Here is a 17,330-nt window from a genome sequence, read left to right as displayed (position 1 = left end):
TTATACTGGAAATAAGTTTCTGAAACGTGCTACTCCACTGGCGTCCATCACAACAGGCTAAAAAAATTACTTATGTGTGGGGGGTCATCTGGGGGTGACACCATTTTCTACCGCACCGGGTGACACCAACCCTAGCAACGCCACTGAGAGTACCCCTTTAAGACACAATACTATACACCAGAAGAAAGCGCCCCTAAAGAATAAGAAAGAAGTCTAGAGTGTGGAGTGCAGTAAACACTTCAATATATTTATCCAATCTAAACAATACATGGCTGAACACAGGGGACAGCAAAAGTGCAATGGGGGGAGATTTATCAAAACCTGGGCAGAGGAAAAGTTGACCAGTTGCCCATAGCAACCAATCAGATCGCTACTTTCATTTTGCAAAGGTCTTGTTAAAATTGAAAGAAGCGATCTGATTGGTTGCTATGGGCAACTGGTCAACTTTTCCTCTCCTCTGGTTTTGATAAATTTCCTCCAATGTCTTTTGGTTCTTGACCATCGTCATATTACACCGCCCCAGCGCTCAGACCCCCCATGGATAGGGGATAAGATCATTTTTGCCATAGTTCCCCTTTATTCGGCCAGAACACACCCAAAATCAGTTCCAGACAAACTTTGCTTTGCATCCTGCCATTTCTCCCAGCTGCTCTTTTTCTACCTGCATGTAAGGCATGTCTACACTCTCTTCCTAATTCCTTAAAGGGTTACTCCAACCCTAGACAGCCGATGTCTGATCACTGAGGTCCCGCCGATGGGACCCTTACGATCTCTGTGCAGCACCCGGCGTTCTAACCAATATGTTAACAGTTAGGTTCTTGTGGCGCGGGTCATGATGTCATGCAACATCCATTCATGTCTATGGGAGGTGGTGTAACGTCACAACCCCTGCCATGGGAACCCAGCGTTCTAAACATACTGTTTAGAATGCCAGGTGCTGCTTGAGGATCTCTAAGGTCCCCAGTGGCGGGACCCCAGCAATCAGACATCTTATCCGCTATCCTTTAGATAGGGGATATGATGTCTAGGGGTGAAGTACCACTTTAACCCCTTAAGGACCCAGGACGTACTAGAACGTCCTGGCACCCTGGGCTTTAAGGACCCAGGACGTACTAGTACGTCCTGGTGTTTCTCCGGTCTCTGCCGCGCCCCGGGCAGAGATCGGAAGCGGATGCCTGCTGAAATGCTTCAGCAGGCATCCAGGGCAAACGCCGAGGGGGGCCATGTAGGCCCCCCATGTCGGCGATCGCCGCAAATCGCAAGGGAAATCGCCCTTGCGATCTGCGGCGATGCCGGGCTGATCGGGTCTCTGGGACCCGACCGCCCGGTAATTTCGCATGATCCCGGCTGTCACAGACAGCCAGGACCATGCTAACGTATAGGAGCGAGGTGGCAAGCCTGCCACCTCCTCCTATCCCCTGCTATCCGTCGGTTAGTTACCCGACCAATCGCAGGGGGGGGCGGTTACTTCCTCCCGCCCTGCCCGGCCCCTGAAAGTCCGGAGAGGACGGGAGGAAGACCGGAGGACGCTGCGGGGGACGGGGGAGTGCTGGGGACCGGCCCCGGTACTTACCTCGTCCCTGAAGACCTGAATCCCGGCGACGGAGACGGCGGCAGTTCCTCTTCACCCGCGGTCGGGCCCTTTACAGCAATGCACGTCGCCGTAAAGCGACATGCATTGCTGTATTGGGACCCTGTATACTACAACTCCCAGCATGCCCAGACAGCCCTTGGCGTCTGGGCATGCTGGGAGTTGCAGTTTTGCAACATCTGGAGGTCCACAGTTTGGAGACCACTGTGCCCTTCCAGATGTTGCAAAACTACACATCCTCAGCATGCCCTTACCGTCCAGGCATGCTGGGAGTTGTAGTTCTGTAACATCTGGCCCTTCAGATGTTGCAGAACTACAACTCCCAGCATGCCTGGACAGTAAGGGCATACTGGGAGTTGTAGTTTTGCAACATCTAGAGGGCTGCAGCTTGGACACCACTACACAGTGGTCCCCAAACTGTTCTCCTCCAGCTGTTACGTAACCACTACTCCCAATATGCCCTTCGGCTGCCTAGGCATGCTGGGAGTTGTGGTTTTGCAACAACTGGAGGCACACTGGTTGGGAAACATTGTCTGTTTCCTAACTCAGTGTTTCCCAACCCGTGTGCCTCCAGCTGTTGCAAAACTATAACTGCTAGCATGCACTGATAGACTGTGCATGCTGGGAGTTGTAGTTTTGCACCAGCTGGAGGTTCCCCCCCCCTGTGAATGTACAGGGTACATTCACATGGGCAGGGGGCTTACAGTGAGTATTAGGCTGCAAGTTTGCGATGCAGCAAATTTTGCGTGGCAGCTCAAACTCACAGCGGGAAACTCGCTGTAATCCCCCGCCCATGTGACTGTACCCTAAAAGCACTACACTACACTACACTAACACAAAATAAAATAATAAGTAAAAAACACTACATATACACATACCCCTACACAGCCCCCCTCCCCAATAAAAATGAAAAACGTCTGGTACGCCACTGTTTCCAAAATGGAGCCTCTAGCTGTTGCAAAACAACAACTCCCAGTATTGCCGGACAGCCGTTGACTGTCCAAGCATGCTGGGAGTTTTGCAACAGCTGGAGGCACTCTGTTTGGGAATTGCTGGCGTAGAATACCCCTTTGTCCACCCCTATGCAAATCCCTAATTCAGGCCTCAAATGCGCATGGCGCTCTCACTTCGGAGCCCTTTCGTATTTCAAGGCAACAGTTTAGGGTCACATATGGGGTATCGCCGTACTCGGGAGAAATTGCCTAACAAATTTTGGGGGGCTTTTTCTCCTTTCACCCCTTATGAAAAGGGGAAGTTGGGGTCTACACCAGCATGTTGGTGTAAAAAAAAAAAATTTTTACACTAACATGCTGGTGTTGCCCTATACTTTTCATTTTGACAAGAGGTAAAAGGGAAAAAAAGCCCCCCAAAATTTGTAATGCAATTTCTCCCAACTACGGAGATACCCCATATGTGGGCGTAAAGTGCTCTGGGGGCGCACAACAAGGCCCAGAAGGGAGAGTGCACCATGTACATTTGAGGTGATTTGCACATGGGTGGCTGATTGTTACAGCAGTTTTGACAAATGCAAAAAAAAAAAAAAAAAACACATATGACCCCATTTCGGAAACTACACCCCTCATGGAATGTAATGAGGGGTGCAGGGAGAATTTACACCCCACTGGTGTCTGATAGATCTTTGGAACAATGGGCTGTGCAAATAAAAAAATTTGTACAGCCCACTGTTCCAAAGATCTGACAGACACCAGTGGGGGGTAAATGCTCACTGTACCCCTTGTTAAGTTCCTCAAGGGGTCTAGTTTCCAAAATGGTATGCCATGGGGGTTATTCTGCTGTCCTGGCACCATAGGGGCTTCCTAAATGCGACATGCCCCCCGAGCAAAATTTGCTCTCAAAAAGCAAAATATCACTCCTTCTCTTCTGAGCATTGTAGTTCGCCCGTAGTGCTCTTCAGGTCAACTTATGGGGTACCTCCATACTCAGAAGAGATGGGGTTACAAATTTTGGGGGGTATTTTCTGCTATTAACCCTTGCAAAAATGTGAAATTTGGGGGGAAACACACATTTTAGTGACATTTTTTTATTTTTTTTTACATATGCAAAAGTCGTGAAACACCTGTGGGGTATTAAGGCTCACGTAATTCCTTGTTACGTTCCTCAAGGGGTCTAGTTTTCAAAATAGTATGGCATGTGTATTTTTTTTGCTGTTCTGGCACCATAGGGGCTTCCTAAATGCAACATGCCCCCCAAAAACCATTTCTGAAAAACCTACTCTCCAAAATCCCCTTGTCGCTCCTTCGCTTCTGAGCCCTCTACTGCGCCCACCGAACACTTTACATAGACATATGAGATATGTGCTTACTCGAGAGAAATTGGGCTACAAATATAAGTATACTGTCACGATGCCGGCTGGCAGGTAGTGGATCCTCTGTGCCAGAGAGGGATTGGCGTGGACCGTGCTAGAGGATCGGTTCTAAGTCACTACTGGTTTTCACCAGAGCCCGCCGCAAAGCGGGATGGTCTTGCTGCGGCGGTAGTGACCAGGTCGTATCCCCTAGCAACGGCTCAACCTCTCTGGCTGCTGAAGATAGGCGCGGTACAAGGGAGTAGACAGAAGCAAGGTCGGACGTAGCAGAAGGTCGGGGCAGGCAGCAAGGATCGTAGTCAGGGGCAACGGCAGGAGGTCTGGAACACAGGCTAGGAACACACAAGGAAACGCTTTCACTGGCACTAAGGCAACAAGATCCGGCGAGGGAGTGAAGGGGAAGTGAGGTGATATAGGGAAGTGCACAGGTGTAAACACTAATTGGAACCACTGCGCCAATCAGCGGCGCAGTGGCCCTTTAAATCGCAAAGACCCGGCGCGCGCGCGCCCTAGGGAGCGGGGCCGCGCGCGCCGGGACAGAACTGACGGAGAGCGAGTCAGGTACGGGAGCCGGGGTGCGCATCGCGAGCGGGCGCTACCCGCATCGCGAATCGCATCCCGGCCAGAGGCGGTATCGCAGCGCCCCGGGTCCGTGGAACCGACCGGAGCGCTGCAGTGAGAGGAGTGTAGCGAGCGCTCCGGGGAGGAGCGGGGACCCGGAGCGCTCGGCGTAACAGTACCCCCCCCCTTGGGTCTCCCCCTCTTCTTGGAGCCTGAGAACCTGAGGACCAGACTTTTGTCCAGGATATTGTCCTCAGGTTCCCAGGACCTCTCTTCTGGACCACAACCCTCCCAATCCACTAAAAAGAAGGTTTTCCCTCTGACCTTTTTAGATGCTAAAATTTCTTTGACGGAGAAGATGTCCGAGGAGCCGGAGACAGGAGTGGGGGGAACAGATTTGGGAGAGAAACGGTTAATGATAAGTGGTTTAAGAAGAGAAACATGAAAGGCATTAGGAATACGAAGAGAAGGAGGAAGAAGAAGTTTGTAAGAGACAGGATTAATCTGGCGCAAAATCTTGAAAGGACCAAGATAGCGTGGTCCCAACTTATAGCTAGGGACACGGAAGCGGACATATTTGGCGGAGAGCCATACCTTGTCTCCAGGGGAAAAAATGGGAGGAGCTCTTCTTTTCTTATCCGCGAATCTCTTCATGCGTGAAGAAGCCTGTAAGAGAGAATTTTGGGTCTCTCTCCATATGATGGAAAGATCACGAGAAATTTCATCCACAGCGGGCAGACCAGAGGGCAAGGGGGTAGGGAGGGGGGGAAGAGGGTGACGGCCGTACACCACGAAAAACGGGGATTTGGAGGAAGATTCAGAGATTCTGAAATTATACGAGAATTCGGCCCAAGGTAGAAGATCTGCCCAGTCATCCTGGCGGGAGGAAACAAAATGTCGTAAATAGTCACCCAAGATCTGGTTAATTCTTTCTACTTGTCCATTGGATTGAGGATGGTATGCAGAAGAAAAATTTAATTTAATCTTGAGTTGTTTACAGAGAGCCCTCCAGAATTTAGACACAAATTGGACGCCTCTATCCGAGACGATCTGCGTAGGCAACCCGTGAAGACGAAAAATGTGTACAAAAAATTGTTTAGCCAACTGAGGCGCTGAAGGAAGACCAGGAAGAGGGATGAAATGTGCCATTTTGGAGAATCGATCAACGACCACCCAAATAACAGTGTTGCCATGGGATGGGGGTAAGTCAGTAATGAAATCCATACCAATCAGAGACCAAGGTTGTTCGGGAACAGGCAGAGGAAGAAGAAAACCAGCGGGCTTCTGGCGAGGAGTCTTATCCCGGGCACAGATAGTGCAGGCTCGCACAAAGTCCACCACATCAGTCTCTAGAGTCGGCCACCAATAGAAGCGAGAGATGAGTTGCACAGATTTCTTGATGCCCGCATGACCTGCGAGATGGGAGGAGTGACCCCATTTGAGGATTCCGAGGCGTTGGCGTGGAGAAACAAAGGTCTTTCCTGGAGGAGTTTGCCTGATGGAGGCTGGGGAAGTGGAAATCAGGCAGTCAGGAGGAATGATGTGTTGAGGAGAGAGTTCAATTTCAGAAGCATCTGAGGAACGAGAGAGAGCATCGGCCCTAATGTTCTTATCAGCAGGCCGAAAGTGAATTTCAAAATTAAATCGGGCAAAGAACAGAGACCACCTGGCCTGACGAGGATTCAGCCGTTGGGCAGACTCGAGGTATGAGAGGTTCTTGTGATCGGTGTAAATAATAACTGGAAATCTTGATCCCTCCAGCAGATGCCTCCATTCCTCAAGTGCTAATTTAATGGCTAGAAGCTCTCGATCCCCGATGGAGTAGTTCCTCTCCGCCGGAGAGAAGGTCCTAGAAAAAAAACCACAAGTAACAGCATGCCCGGAAGAGTTTTTTTGTAGAAGGACAGCTCCAGCTCCCACTGAGGAGGCATCAACCTCCAATAGGAAGGGTTTAGATGGGTCAGGTCTGGAGAGCACGGGAGCCGAAGAGAAGGCAGACTTGAGTCGTTTAAAGGCGTCTTCCGCTTGAGGAGGCCAAGACTTGGGATCGGCATTTTTTTTGGTTAAAGCCACAATAGGAGCCACAATGGTAGAAAAATGTGGAATAAATTGCCTGTAATAATTGGCGAACCCCAAAAAACGTTGGATGGCACGGAGTCCGGAGGGGCGTGGCCAATCTAAGACGGCAGAGAGTTTATCTGGATCCATTTGTAGTCCCTGGCCAGAGACCAAGTATCCTAGAAAAGGAAGAGATTGGCATTCAAACAGACATTTCTCAATTTTAGCATAGAGTTGATTGTCACGAAGTCTCTGAAGAACCATACGGACATGCTGGCGGTGTTCTTCTAGATTGGCCGAAAAAATTAGGATATCATCAAGATATACAACAACACAGGAGTATAACAGATCACGAAAAATTTCATTAACAAAGTCTTGGAAGACAGCAGGGGCGTTGCACAGGCCAAAGGGCATGACCAGATACTCAAAGTGTCCATCTCTGGTGTTAAATGCTGTTTTCCACTCATCCCCCTCTCTGATGCGGATGAGGTTATAGGCGCCTCTTAAGTCCAATTTAGTAAAGATGTGGGCACCTTGGAGGCGATCAAAGAGTTCAGAGATGAGGGGTAAGGGGTAGCGGTTCTTAACCGTGATTTTATTAAGTCCGCGGTAGTCAATGCAAGGACGTAGAGAGCCATCTTTTTTGGACACAAAGAAAAATCCGGCTCCGGCAGGAGAGGAGGATTTACGGATAAAGCCCTTTTTTAGATTCTCCTGGACGTATTCAGACATGGCAAGAGTCTCTGGGGCAGAGAGAGGATAAATTCTGCCCCGGGGTGGAGTAGTGCCCGGGAGGAGGTCGATAGGACAATCATAAGGCCTGTGAGGAGGTAGAGTCTCCGCTTGTTTTTTGCAGAAAACATCCGCGAAGTCCATATAGGCCTTAGGGAGACCGGTTACTGGAGGAAGCACAGAGTTACGGCAAGGGTTACTGGGAACCGGTTTTAGACAGTCCTTGGAACAAGAGGGCCCCCAACTCTTGATCTCCCCAGTGGACCAATCCAGGGTTGGGGAATGAAGTTGAAGCCAGGGAAGTCCAAGGAGAATTTCCGAGGTGCAATTGGGGAGGACCAAAAGTTCAATCCTCTCGTGATGAGATCCGATGCTCATTAGAAGGGGCTCCGTGCGGAAACGTATGGAACAGTCCAATCTTTCATTGTTTATACAATTGATGTAAAGGGGTCTGGTGAGACTGGTCACTGGGATGTTGAACCTGTTGACGAGAGAGGCCAAAATAAAATTTCCTGCAGATCCAGAGTCCAAGAAGGCCACAGAAGAGAAGGAGAAGGCAGAGGCAGACATCCGCACAGGCACAGTAAGACGTGGAGAAGCAGAGTGGACATCAAGGATTGTCTCACCTTTGTGCGGAGTCAGGGTACGTCTTTCCAGGCGGGGAGGGCGGATAGGACAATCCCTCAGGAAGTGTTCGGTACTAGCACAGTACAGGCAGAGGTTCTCCATGCGGCGTCGTGTCCTCTCTTGAGATGTCAGGCGAGACCGGTCGACCTGCATAGCCTCCACGGCGGGAGGCACAGGAACAGATTGCAGGGAACCAGAGGAGAGAGGAGACGAGGAGAAGAAACGCCTCGTGCGAACAGAGTCCATATCTTGGCGGAGCTCCTGACGCCTTTCGGAAAAACGCATGTCAATGCGAGTGGCTAGGTGAATAAGTTCATGAAGATTAGCAGGCATTTCTCGTGCGGCCAGAACATCTTTAATGTTGCTGGATAGGCCTTTTTTAAAGGTCGCGCAGAGGGCCTCATTGTTCCAGGATAATTCAGAAGCAAGAGTACGGAATTGTACGGCATACTCGCCAACGGAAGAATTACCCTGGACCAGGTTCAACAGGGCAGTCTCAGCAGAAGAGGCTCGGGCAGGTTCCTCAAAGACACTTCGAATTTCCGAGAAGAAGGAGTGTACAGAGGCAGTGACGGGGTCATTGCGGTCCCAGAGCGGTGTGGCCCAAGCCAGGGCTTTTCCAGACAGCAGGCTGACTACGAAAGCCACCTTAGACCTTTCAGTGGGGAACTGGTCCGACATCATCTCCAAGTGTAATGAACATTGGGAAAGGAAGCCACGGCAAAACTTAGAGTCCCCATCGAATTTATCCGGCAAGGATAGTCGTAGTCCAGAAGCGGCCACTCGCTGCGGAGGAGGTACAGGAGCTGGCGGAGGAGATGGTTGCTGGAGCTGTGGTAGTAACTGTTGTAGCATAACAGTCAGTTGAGACAGCTGTTGGCCTTGTTGCGCAATCTGTTGTGACTGCTGGGCGACCACCGTGGTGAGGTCAGCGACAACTGGCAGAGGAACTTCAGCGGGATCCATGGCCGGATCTACTGTCACGATGCCGGCTGGCAGGTAGTGGATCCTCTGTGCCAGAGAGGGATTGGCGTGGACCGTGCTAGAGGATCGGTTCTAAGTCACTACTGGTTTTCACCAGAGCCCGCCGCAAAGCGGGATGGTCTTGCTGCGGCGGTAGTGACCAGGTCGTATCCCCTAGCAACGGCTCAACCTCTCTGGCTGCTGAAGATAGGCGCGGTACAAGGGAGTAGACAGAAGCAAGGTCGGACGTAGCAGAAGGTCGGGGCAGGCAGCAAGGATCGTAGTCAGGGGCAACGGCAGGAGGTCTGGAACACAGGCTAGGAACACACAAGGAAACGCTTTCACTGGCACTAAGGCAACAAGATCCGGCGAGGGAGTGAAGGGGAAGTGAGGTGATATAGGGAAGTGCACAGGTGTAAACACTAATTGGAACCACTGCGCCAATCAGCGGCGCAGTGGCCCTTTAAATCGCAAAGACCCGGCGCGCGCGCGCCCTAGGGAGCGGGGCCGCGCGCGCCGGGACAGAACTGACGGAGAGCGAGTCAGGTACGGGAGCCGGGGTGCGCATCGCGAGCGGGCGCTACCCGCATCGCGAATCGCATCCCGGCCAGAGGCGGTATCGCAGCGCCCCGGGTCCGTGGAACCGACCGGAGCGCTGCAGTGAGAGGAGTGTAGCGAGCGCTCCGGGGAGGAGCGGGGACCCGGAGCGCTCGGCGTAACATATACATTTTCTCCTTTTACCCCTTGTAAAAATTCAAAAATTGGGTCTACGAGAAAATGCGAGTGTAAAAAATGAAGATTGTGAATTTTCTCCTTCACTTTGCTGCTATTCCTGTGAAACACCTAAAGGGTTAAAACGCTGACTGAATGTCATTTTGAATACTTTGGGGGGTGCAGTTTTTATAAGTGGGTCATTTGTGGGGTATTTCTAATATGAAGACCCTTTAAATCATCTTCAAACCTGAACTGGTCCCTGAAAAATAGTGAGTTTGAAAATTTTGTGAAAAATTGGAAAATTGCTGCTGAACTTTGAAGCCCTCTGGTGTCTTCCAAAAGTAAAAACACATCAATTTTATGATGCAAACATAAAGTAGACATATTGTATATGTGAATAAAATAAATATTTGGAATATCCATTTTCCTTACAAGCAGAGAGCTTCAAAGTTAGAAAAATGCTAAATGTTCAAATTTTTCATCAAATTTGGGGATTTTTCACCAAGAAAGGATGCAAGTTACCACAAAATTTTACCACTATGTTAAAGTAGAATATGTCACAAAAAAACAATCTCGGAATCAGAATGATAACTAAAAGCATTCCAGAGTTATTAATGTTTAAAGTGACAGTGGTCAGATGTTCAAAAAATGGCCGGGTCCTAAGGTGTAAAATGGCTGGGTCCTTAACCCCTTCATGACCCAGCCCATTTTCACCTTCATGACCTGGGCATTTTTTGAAAATCTGACCACTGTCACTTTAAACATTAATAACTCTGGAATGCTTTTACTTATCATTCTGATTCCGAGATTGTTTTTTCGTGACATATTCTACTTTATGTTATTGGTAAAATTTCACTGATATTTGCATCCTTTCTTGGTAAAAAATCTAAAAATTTCATGAAAATTTTGAAAATTTAGCATTTTTCTAACTTTGAAAGTCTCTGCTTGATTCACATATACAATATGTCTACTTTGTGTTTGCATTAAAAAATTGACAAGTTTTTACTTTTGGAAGACACCAGAGGGCTTCAAAGTTCCGCAGCAATTTTCCAATTTTTCTCAAGATTTTCAAAATCGTAATTTTTCAGGGCCCAGTTCAGGTTGGAAGTGGATTTTAAGGATCTTCATATTAGAAATACCCCATAAATGACCCCATTATAAAAACTGCACCCCCCAAAGTATTCAAAATGACATTCAGTAAGTGTTTTAACCCTTTAGGTGTTTCACAGGAATAGCAGCAAAGTGAAGGAGAAAATTCTAAATCTTCATTTTTTACACTCGCATTTTCTTGTAGACCCAATTTTTTAATTTTTACAAGGGGTAAAAGGAGAGAAATCCCCCTAAAATTGGTAACCCAATTTCTCTTGAGTAAGGAAATACCTCATATGCGTATGTCAAGTGTTCGGCGGGCGCAGTAGAGGGCTCAGAAGGGAAGGAGCGACAATGGGATTTTGGAGAGTGAGTTTTTCTGAAAGGGTTTTTGGGGGGCATGTCCCATTTAGGAAGCCCCTATGGTGCCAGAACAGTGGACCCCCCCCCCCCACATGTGACCCCATTTTGGAAACTATACCCCTCATGGAATTTAATAAGGGGTGCAGTGAGCATTTACACCCCACTGGCGTTTGACAGATATTTGAAACAGTGGACTGTGCAAATGAAAAATTTTATTTTTCATTTTCACAGACCACTGTTCCAAAAATCTGTCATACACCAATGGGGTGTAAATGCTCACTGCACCCCTTATTACATTCCGTGAGGGGTGTAGTTTCCAAAATGGGGTCACATGTGGATATTTATTGTTTTGCGTTTGTCAGAACTGCTGTAACAATCAGCCACCCCTGTGCAAATCGCCTCAAATGTACATGGTGCACTCTCCCTTCTGGGCCTTGTTGTGCGCCCCCAGAGCACTTTGCGCCCACATATGGGGTATCTCTGTACTCGGGAGAAATTGCGTTACAAATTTAGAGGGTCTTTTTTCCCTTTTACCTCTTGTGAAAATGAAAAGTATAGGGCAACACCAGCATGTCAGTGTAAAAAAATTATTTTTTTACACCAACATGCTGGTGTAGACCCCAACTTCACCTTTTCATAAGGGGTTAAAGAAGAAAAAGCCCCCCAAAATTTGTAATGCAATTTCTCCCGAGTACGGCGATACCCCATATGTGTCCCAAAACTGTTGCCCTGAAATACGACAGGGCTCCAAAGTGAGAGAGCGCCATGCGCATTTGAGGCCTGAATTTGGGATTTGCATAGGGGTGGACATAGGGGTATTCTACTCCAGTGATTCCCAAACAGGGTGCCTCCAGCTGTTGCAAAACTACCAGCATGCCTGGACAGTCAATGGCTGTCCAGCAATACTGGGAGTTATTATTTTGCAACAGCTGGAGGCTCCGTTTTGGAAACAGTAGCGTACCAGACGTTTTTCATTTTTTGGGGGGAAGGGGGCTGTGTAGGGGTATATGTATATGTAGTGTTTTTTTTACTTTTTATTTTAGGTTAGTGTTAGTGTAGTGTAGTGTTTTTAGGGTACAGTCACATGGGCAGAGGTTCACAGCAAGTTTGCCGCTGGAAGTTTGAGCTGCAGCGCAAAATTTGCGCCATCTCAAACTTGCAGCACTCACTGTAAACCTCCGCCCATGTGAGTGTACCCTGTACATTCACATTGGGGGGAGGGGGCAAACATCCAGCTGTTGCAAACTCCGAGCATGCCCTTTGGCTGTCCGTGCATGCTGGGAGTTGTAGTTTTGCAACAGCTGGAGGAACACTGGTTTGGAAACACTAAGTTAAGTAATAAACTTTCAAGTGTTTTGCAACCAAACTTCGTGTTTCCAAACCAGTGTGCCTCCAGCTGTTGCAAAACTACAACTCCCTGCATGCATGGTCTGTCAGTGCATGCTGGGAGTTATAGTTTTGCAACAATTGCAACAGCTGGAGGCACTGAGGTAGGAAACAGACAATGTTTCCCAACTAGTGTGCATCCAGTTGTTGCAAAACTACAACTCCCAGCATGCCCAGACGGCCAAGGCATGCTGGAAGTTGTAGTTCGGCAATATCTGAAGGATCAGATGTTGCCGAACTACAACTTCCAGCATGCTTGGGCAGTCTGGGCATGCTGGGAGTTGTAGTTTTGCAATATCTGGAGGTCCACAGTTTGGAGACCACTGTATAATGGTCTCCAATCTGTGCTCTTCCAGATGTTAGAGAACTACAGCTCCCAGCATGCCTGGACAGACTGAGCATGCTGAGATTTGTAGTTTTGCAACATCTGGAAGAGCACAGATTGGAGACCATTATACAGTGGTCTCCAAACTGTGGACCTCCAGATGTTGCAAAACTACAACTCCCAGCATGCCCAGAAAGCCAAAGGCTGTCTGGGCATGCTGGGAGTTGCAGTTTTGAAACTCTCAGAGGCAGCAGTGAGATCGCTTTACGGCGATCTCACTGCTGCCAATGAAGATGCCGCACTGCTGCCGGAAACTCACCTCCGGTACGCAGCGCCACCGGGACCGCATGGAGGACGCCGGGACCGCTCGGGACACCGCTCGGAAGGGTAAGTGACGCCGGGGGACGGGTCAGGGACACTTAGCAGAGCGGTGTGTGTCCCGATCCCCGTGATCGGGACTCACACACCGCGCTGCTAAGTATTCTGATAGCGAAACGCTGCTATCAGCTAGTCAGATTTGACCAGCTGATAGCAGCGATCGCTGGGGGGGGGGGGTGGGGGACGAAACCCCCCGTGGTCGCACGGTAAGATGGCTGGCTATCAGTGATAGCCACCATCTTTCCAGGCGCTGCGGGATGCTGCGAGTAGCGGCAGTAATGTCCATGACGTACCTGTATGTCATGGGTCGGGAACACCTTGCCACCCATGATGTACAGGTATGTCATAGGTCGGGAAGGGGTTAAGGGGTTAAGAGCCAGTGCACGTACCCATAGGTATGACCCCTAGCAAGTTCCCGGCATGAGTCACGTTCATCAGAAAAAGGATCGTGCACGGAACTTGCTGGGTATCGTATGGTTGCCACGGCAACTGTCCCACCCAGCATCAGCTGCCTCTCTCCACACCACATTGTGCAGATCACACAGGAGAGAAGCTTTGGACACATAAAAAAAACTCATGTCATCCATTTTGCTAACCTGATTTTTCACACACAGAAATAAAATAAATGAATCGAACAAGTCAAAGAATGGTTTAAAAAAGGGGGAACTTTATTTATTATTTATTACAATGTTTGTGTAGGGATTTTATGTAACCTCCATCACTCACTAAGAGCGAACAGTAACTAATACTCAGGACAGGAAAAACCTCCAGAGGGGAGGAAACCTGTAGGGAATCCATGGCTACTGTACTGCCCTTCCTCTGGGCATACTAAAGGAGGTTACCTCTAGAATTTGGGCAAAGTGTCTGTGTATGTGCGTGATTCCAGGGGCTATGCCTTCATCCAACTTTTTGCTGTACGTCTAGAAATGCGACTCCACGTCTGGAAATAGTGCATCTAAGATAGGAAAACAAAAGATGGATTATCTACATGTTTATTATAGAAATGCACATGGAACTGCACTAAAGACCTTTGGGACACAACAATATGACACTTACCGGCAGTCACAGTCGTGTATGAGTCTCCATTCCCTGGTACAGTGTCCAGCATCGGCCCCTGACTGATGAACAATGAGCAGGAGCCGTGTTATTTCTGCTCAGTGCTGCTCTCTGGTGGCAAAGTAGTTATGACATCACATGTGTGACACGCTGCTCCTCCTGGGAGTTCTATTTGAGTAGTGCTGCTCTCTGATTGGCTGAAATCCAAAAAAGCTTTTTAACATATTCTGCCTGACTGTTATCTAAGGGATTTTTTTGGCAATTTTTATTAAAATGACGTTACTGCCCATGGGTGTGTTATATTTGTTTCACCTAACCAGACACTCAGTATTTGTAATATCATTTGGTGGCCCCAAAAGCCTGGGCCCATAGGTTTCTTACACAGATTGGTGCGGCTCCGGGAGGCTCAATGAGCATCGATGGCTGCTGGGACGTCAGACGAGTGAAGCCCCTGACGTTGCGGTGTGGAGGAGAAGAACGTCACTAGTCAGACGTCCCAGCAGCCATCGCTGCTCATTGATTTTAAATGGTTGTGGCTCCTGATACCAGTCCAAGATCAGTCAGCAAGGGCCAAGAATGACATAGTGCATCAGTGATCCCCTGTGGCTGTCCAGCTGATGCAAAACTACAACTCCCAGCATGTACTGACAGTAAAGTGCTCTGTGGGTGCGCTAGAGGGCTCAGAAGAAAATGAGCGACAATAGAATTTTGGGAGAGTGTTTGGTTGGAATAGAAGTCTGGGGCCATGTGCCTTTACAAAGCCTCCATGGTGCATGAACAGTGGACCCCCCCACATGTGACCCCATTTTGGAAGCTACACCCCTCACAGAACATAACAAGGGGTGCAGTAAGCATTTACATCCACTGGCATTTGACAGATCTTTGCAACAGTGGGCTGTGCAAATGAAAAATTACACTTTTCATTTTCACGGACCACTGTTCCAAAAATCTGTCAGTCACCTGTGGGGTGTAAATGCTCAATGCACTCCTTGTTACATTACGTGAGGGGTGTAGTTTCTGAAATGGGGTCACACGTGGGTATTTATTTATTTTGCGTTTATGTCAGAACCGCTGTAACCAGCAGCCACCCCTGTGCAAATCACCAATTTAGGCCTCAAATGTACATGGTGCGCTCTCACTCCTGAGCCTTGTTGTGCGCCCGCAGAACATTTTACACCCACATATCGGGTATTTCCGTACTTGGGAGAAATTGTGTTACAAATTTTGGGGGTCTTTTTTTCCTTTTACGTCTTATGAAAATGAAAAGTATGGGGCAACACCAGCATGTTAGTGTAAAAATGTAATTGTTTTCCACTAACATGCTGGTGTATACCCAATTTTACTTTTTCATATGTGGTAAAAAGGAGAAAAAGCCACCAAAAATTTGTAGCCCAATTTCCCTTGAGTACAGAAATACCCCATATGTGGCCTTAAACTGTTGCCTTGAAATATTACAGGGCTCCAAAGTGAGAGAGTTCCATGCGCATTTGAGGCCTAAATTAAGGATTTTCAGAGGGGTGTTCCCGGGTGCAAGCGTTACACTTGCCTCCTCCACCAAAAATACTGTACATCAGGGTGCCTCCAGCTGTTGCAAAACTTCCAACATGCCTGGACAGTCAATGGTTGTCCGGCAATACTGGGAGTAGTTATTTTGCAACAGCTGGAGGCTCCGTTTTCGACGTACAAGGCGTTTTTTTTTTTTTATTGCGGGAGGGGGGGCACAGTGTAAGGGTGTAGTGTATATTAGTGTTTTACTCTTTATTTAGAGTTAGTGTAGTGAAGTGTTGTGTTTTTAGGGTACATTCACATGGGTGGGGTTTACAGGGAGTTTCCCGCTGCAGCGGAAAATTTTCCACATCTCAAACTTGAAGCGGGAAACTTGCTGTAAACCCCTGCCCATGTGAATGTGCCCTGTACATTCACGTGGCGGGGGGGGGGGCAAAACTACAACTCCCAGCATGCACTGACAGAACGTGCATGCTGGGAGTTGTAGTTATGCAGCAGCTGGAGGCACACTGGTTGGCATTGGGAAACACTGAGTTAGGTAACAGACTACCGCAGTGTTCCCGCACCACTGTCTGTTTCCTAACTCAGTTTTTCCAACCCATGTGCCTCCAACTGTTGCAAAACTACAACTCCCAGCATTCATGGTCTGTCAGTGCATGCTGGGAGTTATAGTTTTGCAACAGCAGGAGGCACACGGGTTGGGAAACACTGAGTTAGGAAACAGACAATGTTTCAATCCAGTGTGCCTCCAGTTGTTGCAAAACTACGACTCCCAGCATGACCAAACAGCCGAAGGGAATGTTGGGAGTTGCAGTTATGCAACAACTGGAGAAGAACAGTTTGGAGACCACTGTGTAGTGGTCTCCAAACTGTAGCCCTCCAGATGTTGCAAAACTATAACTCCAAGCATGCCCAGTCTGCCCAGGCATGCTGGGAGTTGTAGTTCGGTAACATCTTGAAGGACACAGTTTGGAGACCACTGCACAGCCAAAGGTTGCCTGGGCATGCTGGGAGTTGTAGTTTTGAAACTCCTAGAAGCAGCAATGAAGATCACTTTACAGCGACGCTGGATCCACTCACCTGCCGCCTCCTTTCAGACGCCGATCCCTGGTCCCTGCAGGTAACTGCCACCGGTCCCCCGACTTGCATAGACTTGCATTGAGGGGGCGTGGCCATGACATCACGAGCCTCCGTCACTGCACCCGACGCTCTAAACAAACGCCGGGGTCCCCAACGGCGGGATCCCTGCGATCCCTATGGATAGGGGATAAGATGTCTAGGTGCAGAGTACCCCTTTAAGACACAATACTATACACCAGAAGAAAGCGCCCCTAAAGAATAAGAAAGAAGTCTAGAGTGTGGAGTGCAGTAAACACTTCAATATGTTTATCCAATCTAAACAATACATGGCTGAACACAGGGGACAGCAAAAGTGCAATGGGGGGAGATTTATCAAAACCTGGGCAGAGGAAAAGTTGACCAGTTGCCCATAGCAACCAGACTGCCCGGCACACTTACGCCTACCACATCATATGCCCTCCCCCCACCTCTCCCAATAATGACAGACAACATTATTCTTTTACTGGGCTGGGTGGTGGTCACAGCTCAATTTATTAAATAACAGAATATTAACTCTATAACTGCTGCATCGCAGC

This window comes from Hyla sarda, chromosome 3 (genome assembly GCF_029499605.1).
Source record: "Hyla sarda isolate aHylSar1 chromosome 3, aHylSar1.hap1, whole genome shotgun sequence".
Lineage (NCBI taxonomy): Eukaryota > Metazoa > Chordata > Amphibia > Anura > Hylidae > Hyla > Hyla sarda.
Note: the sequence above shows the minus strand (reverse complement) of the source record.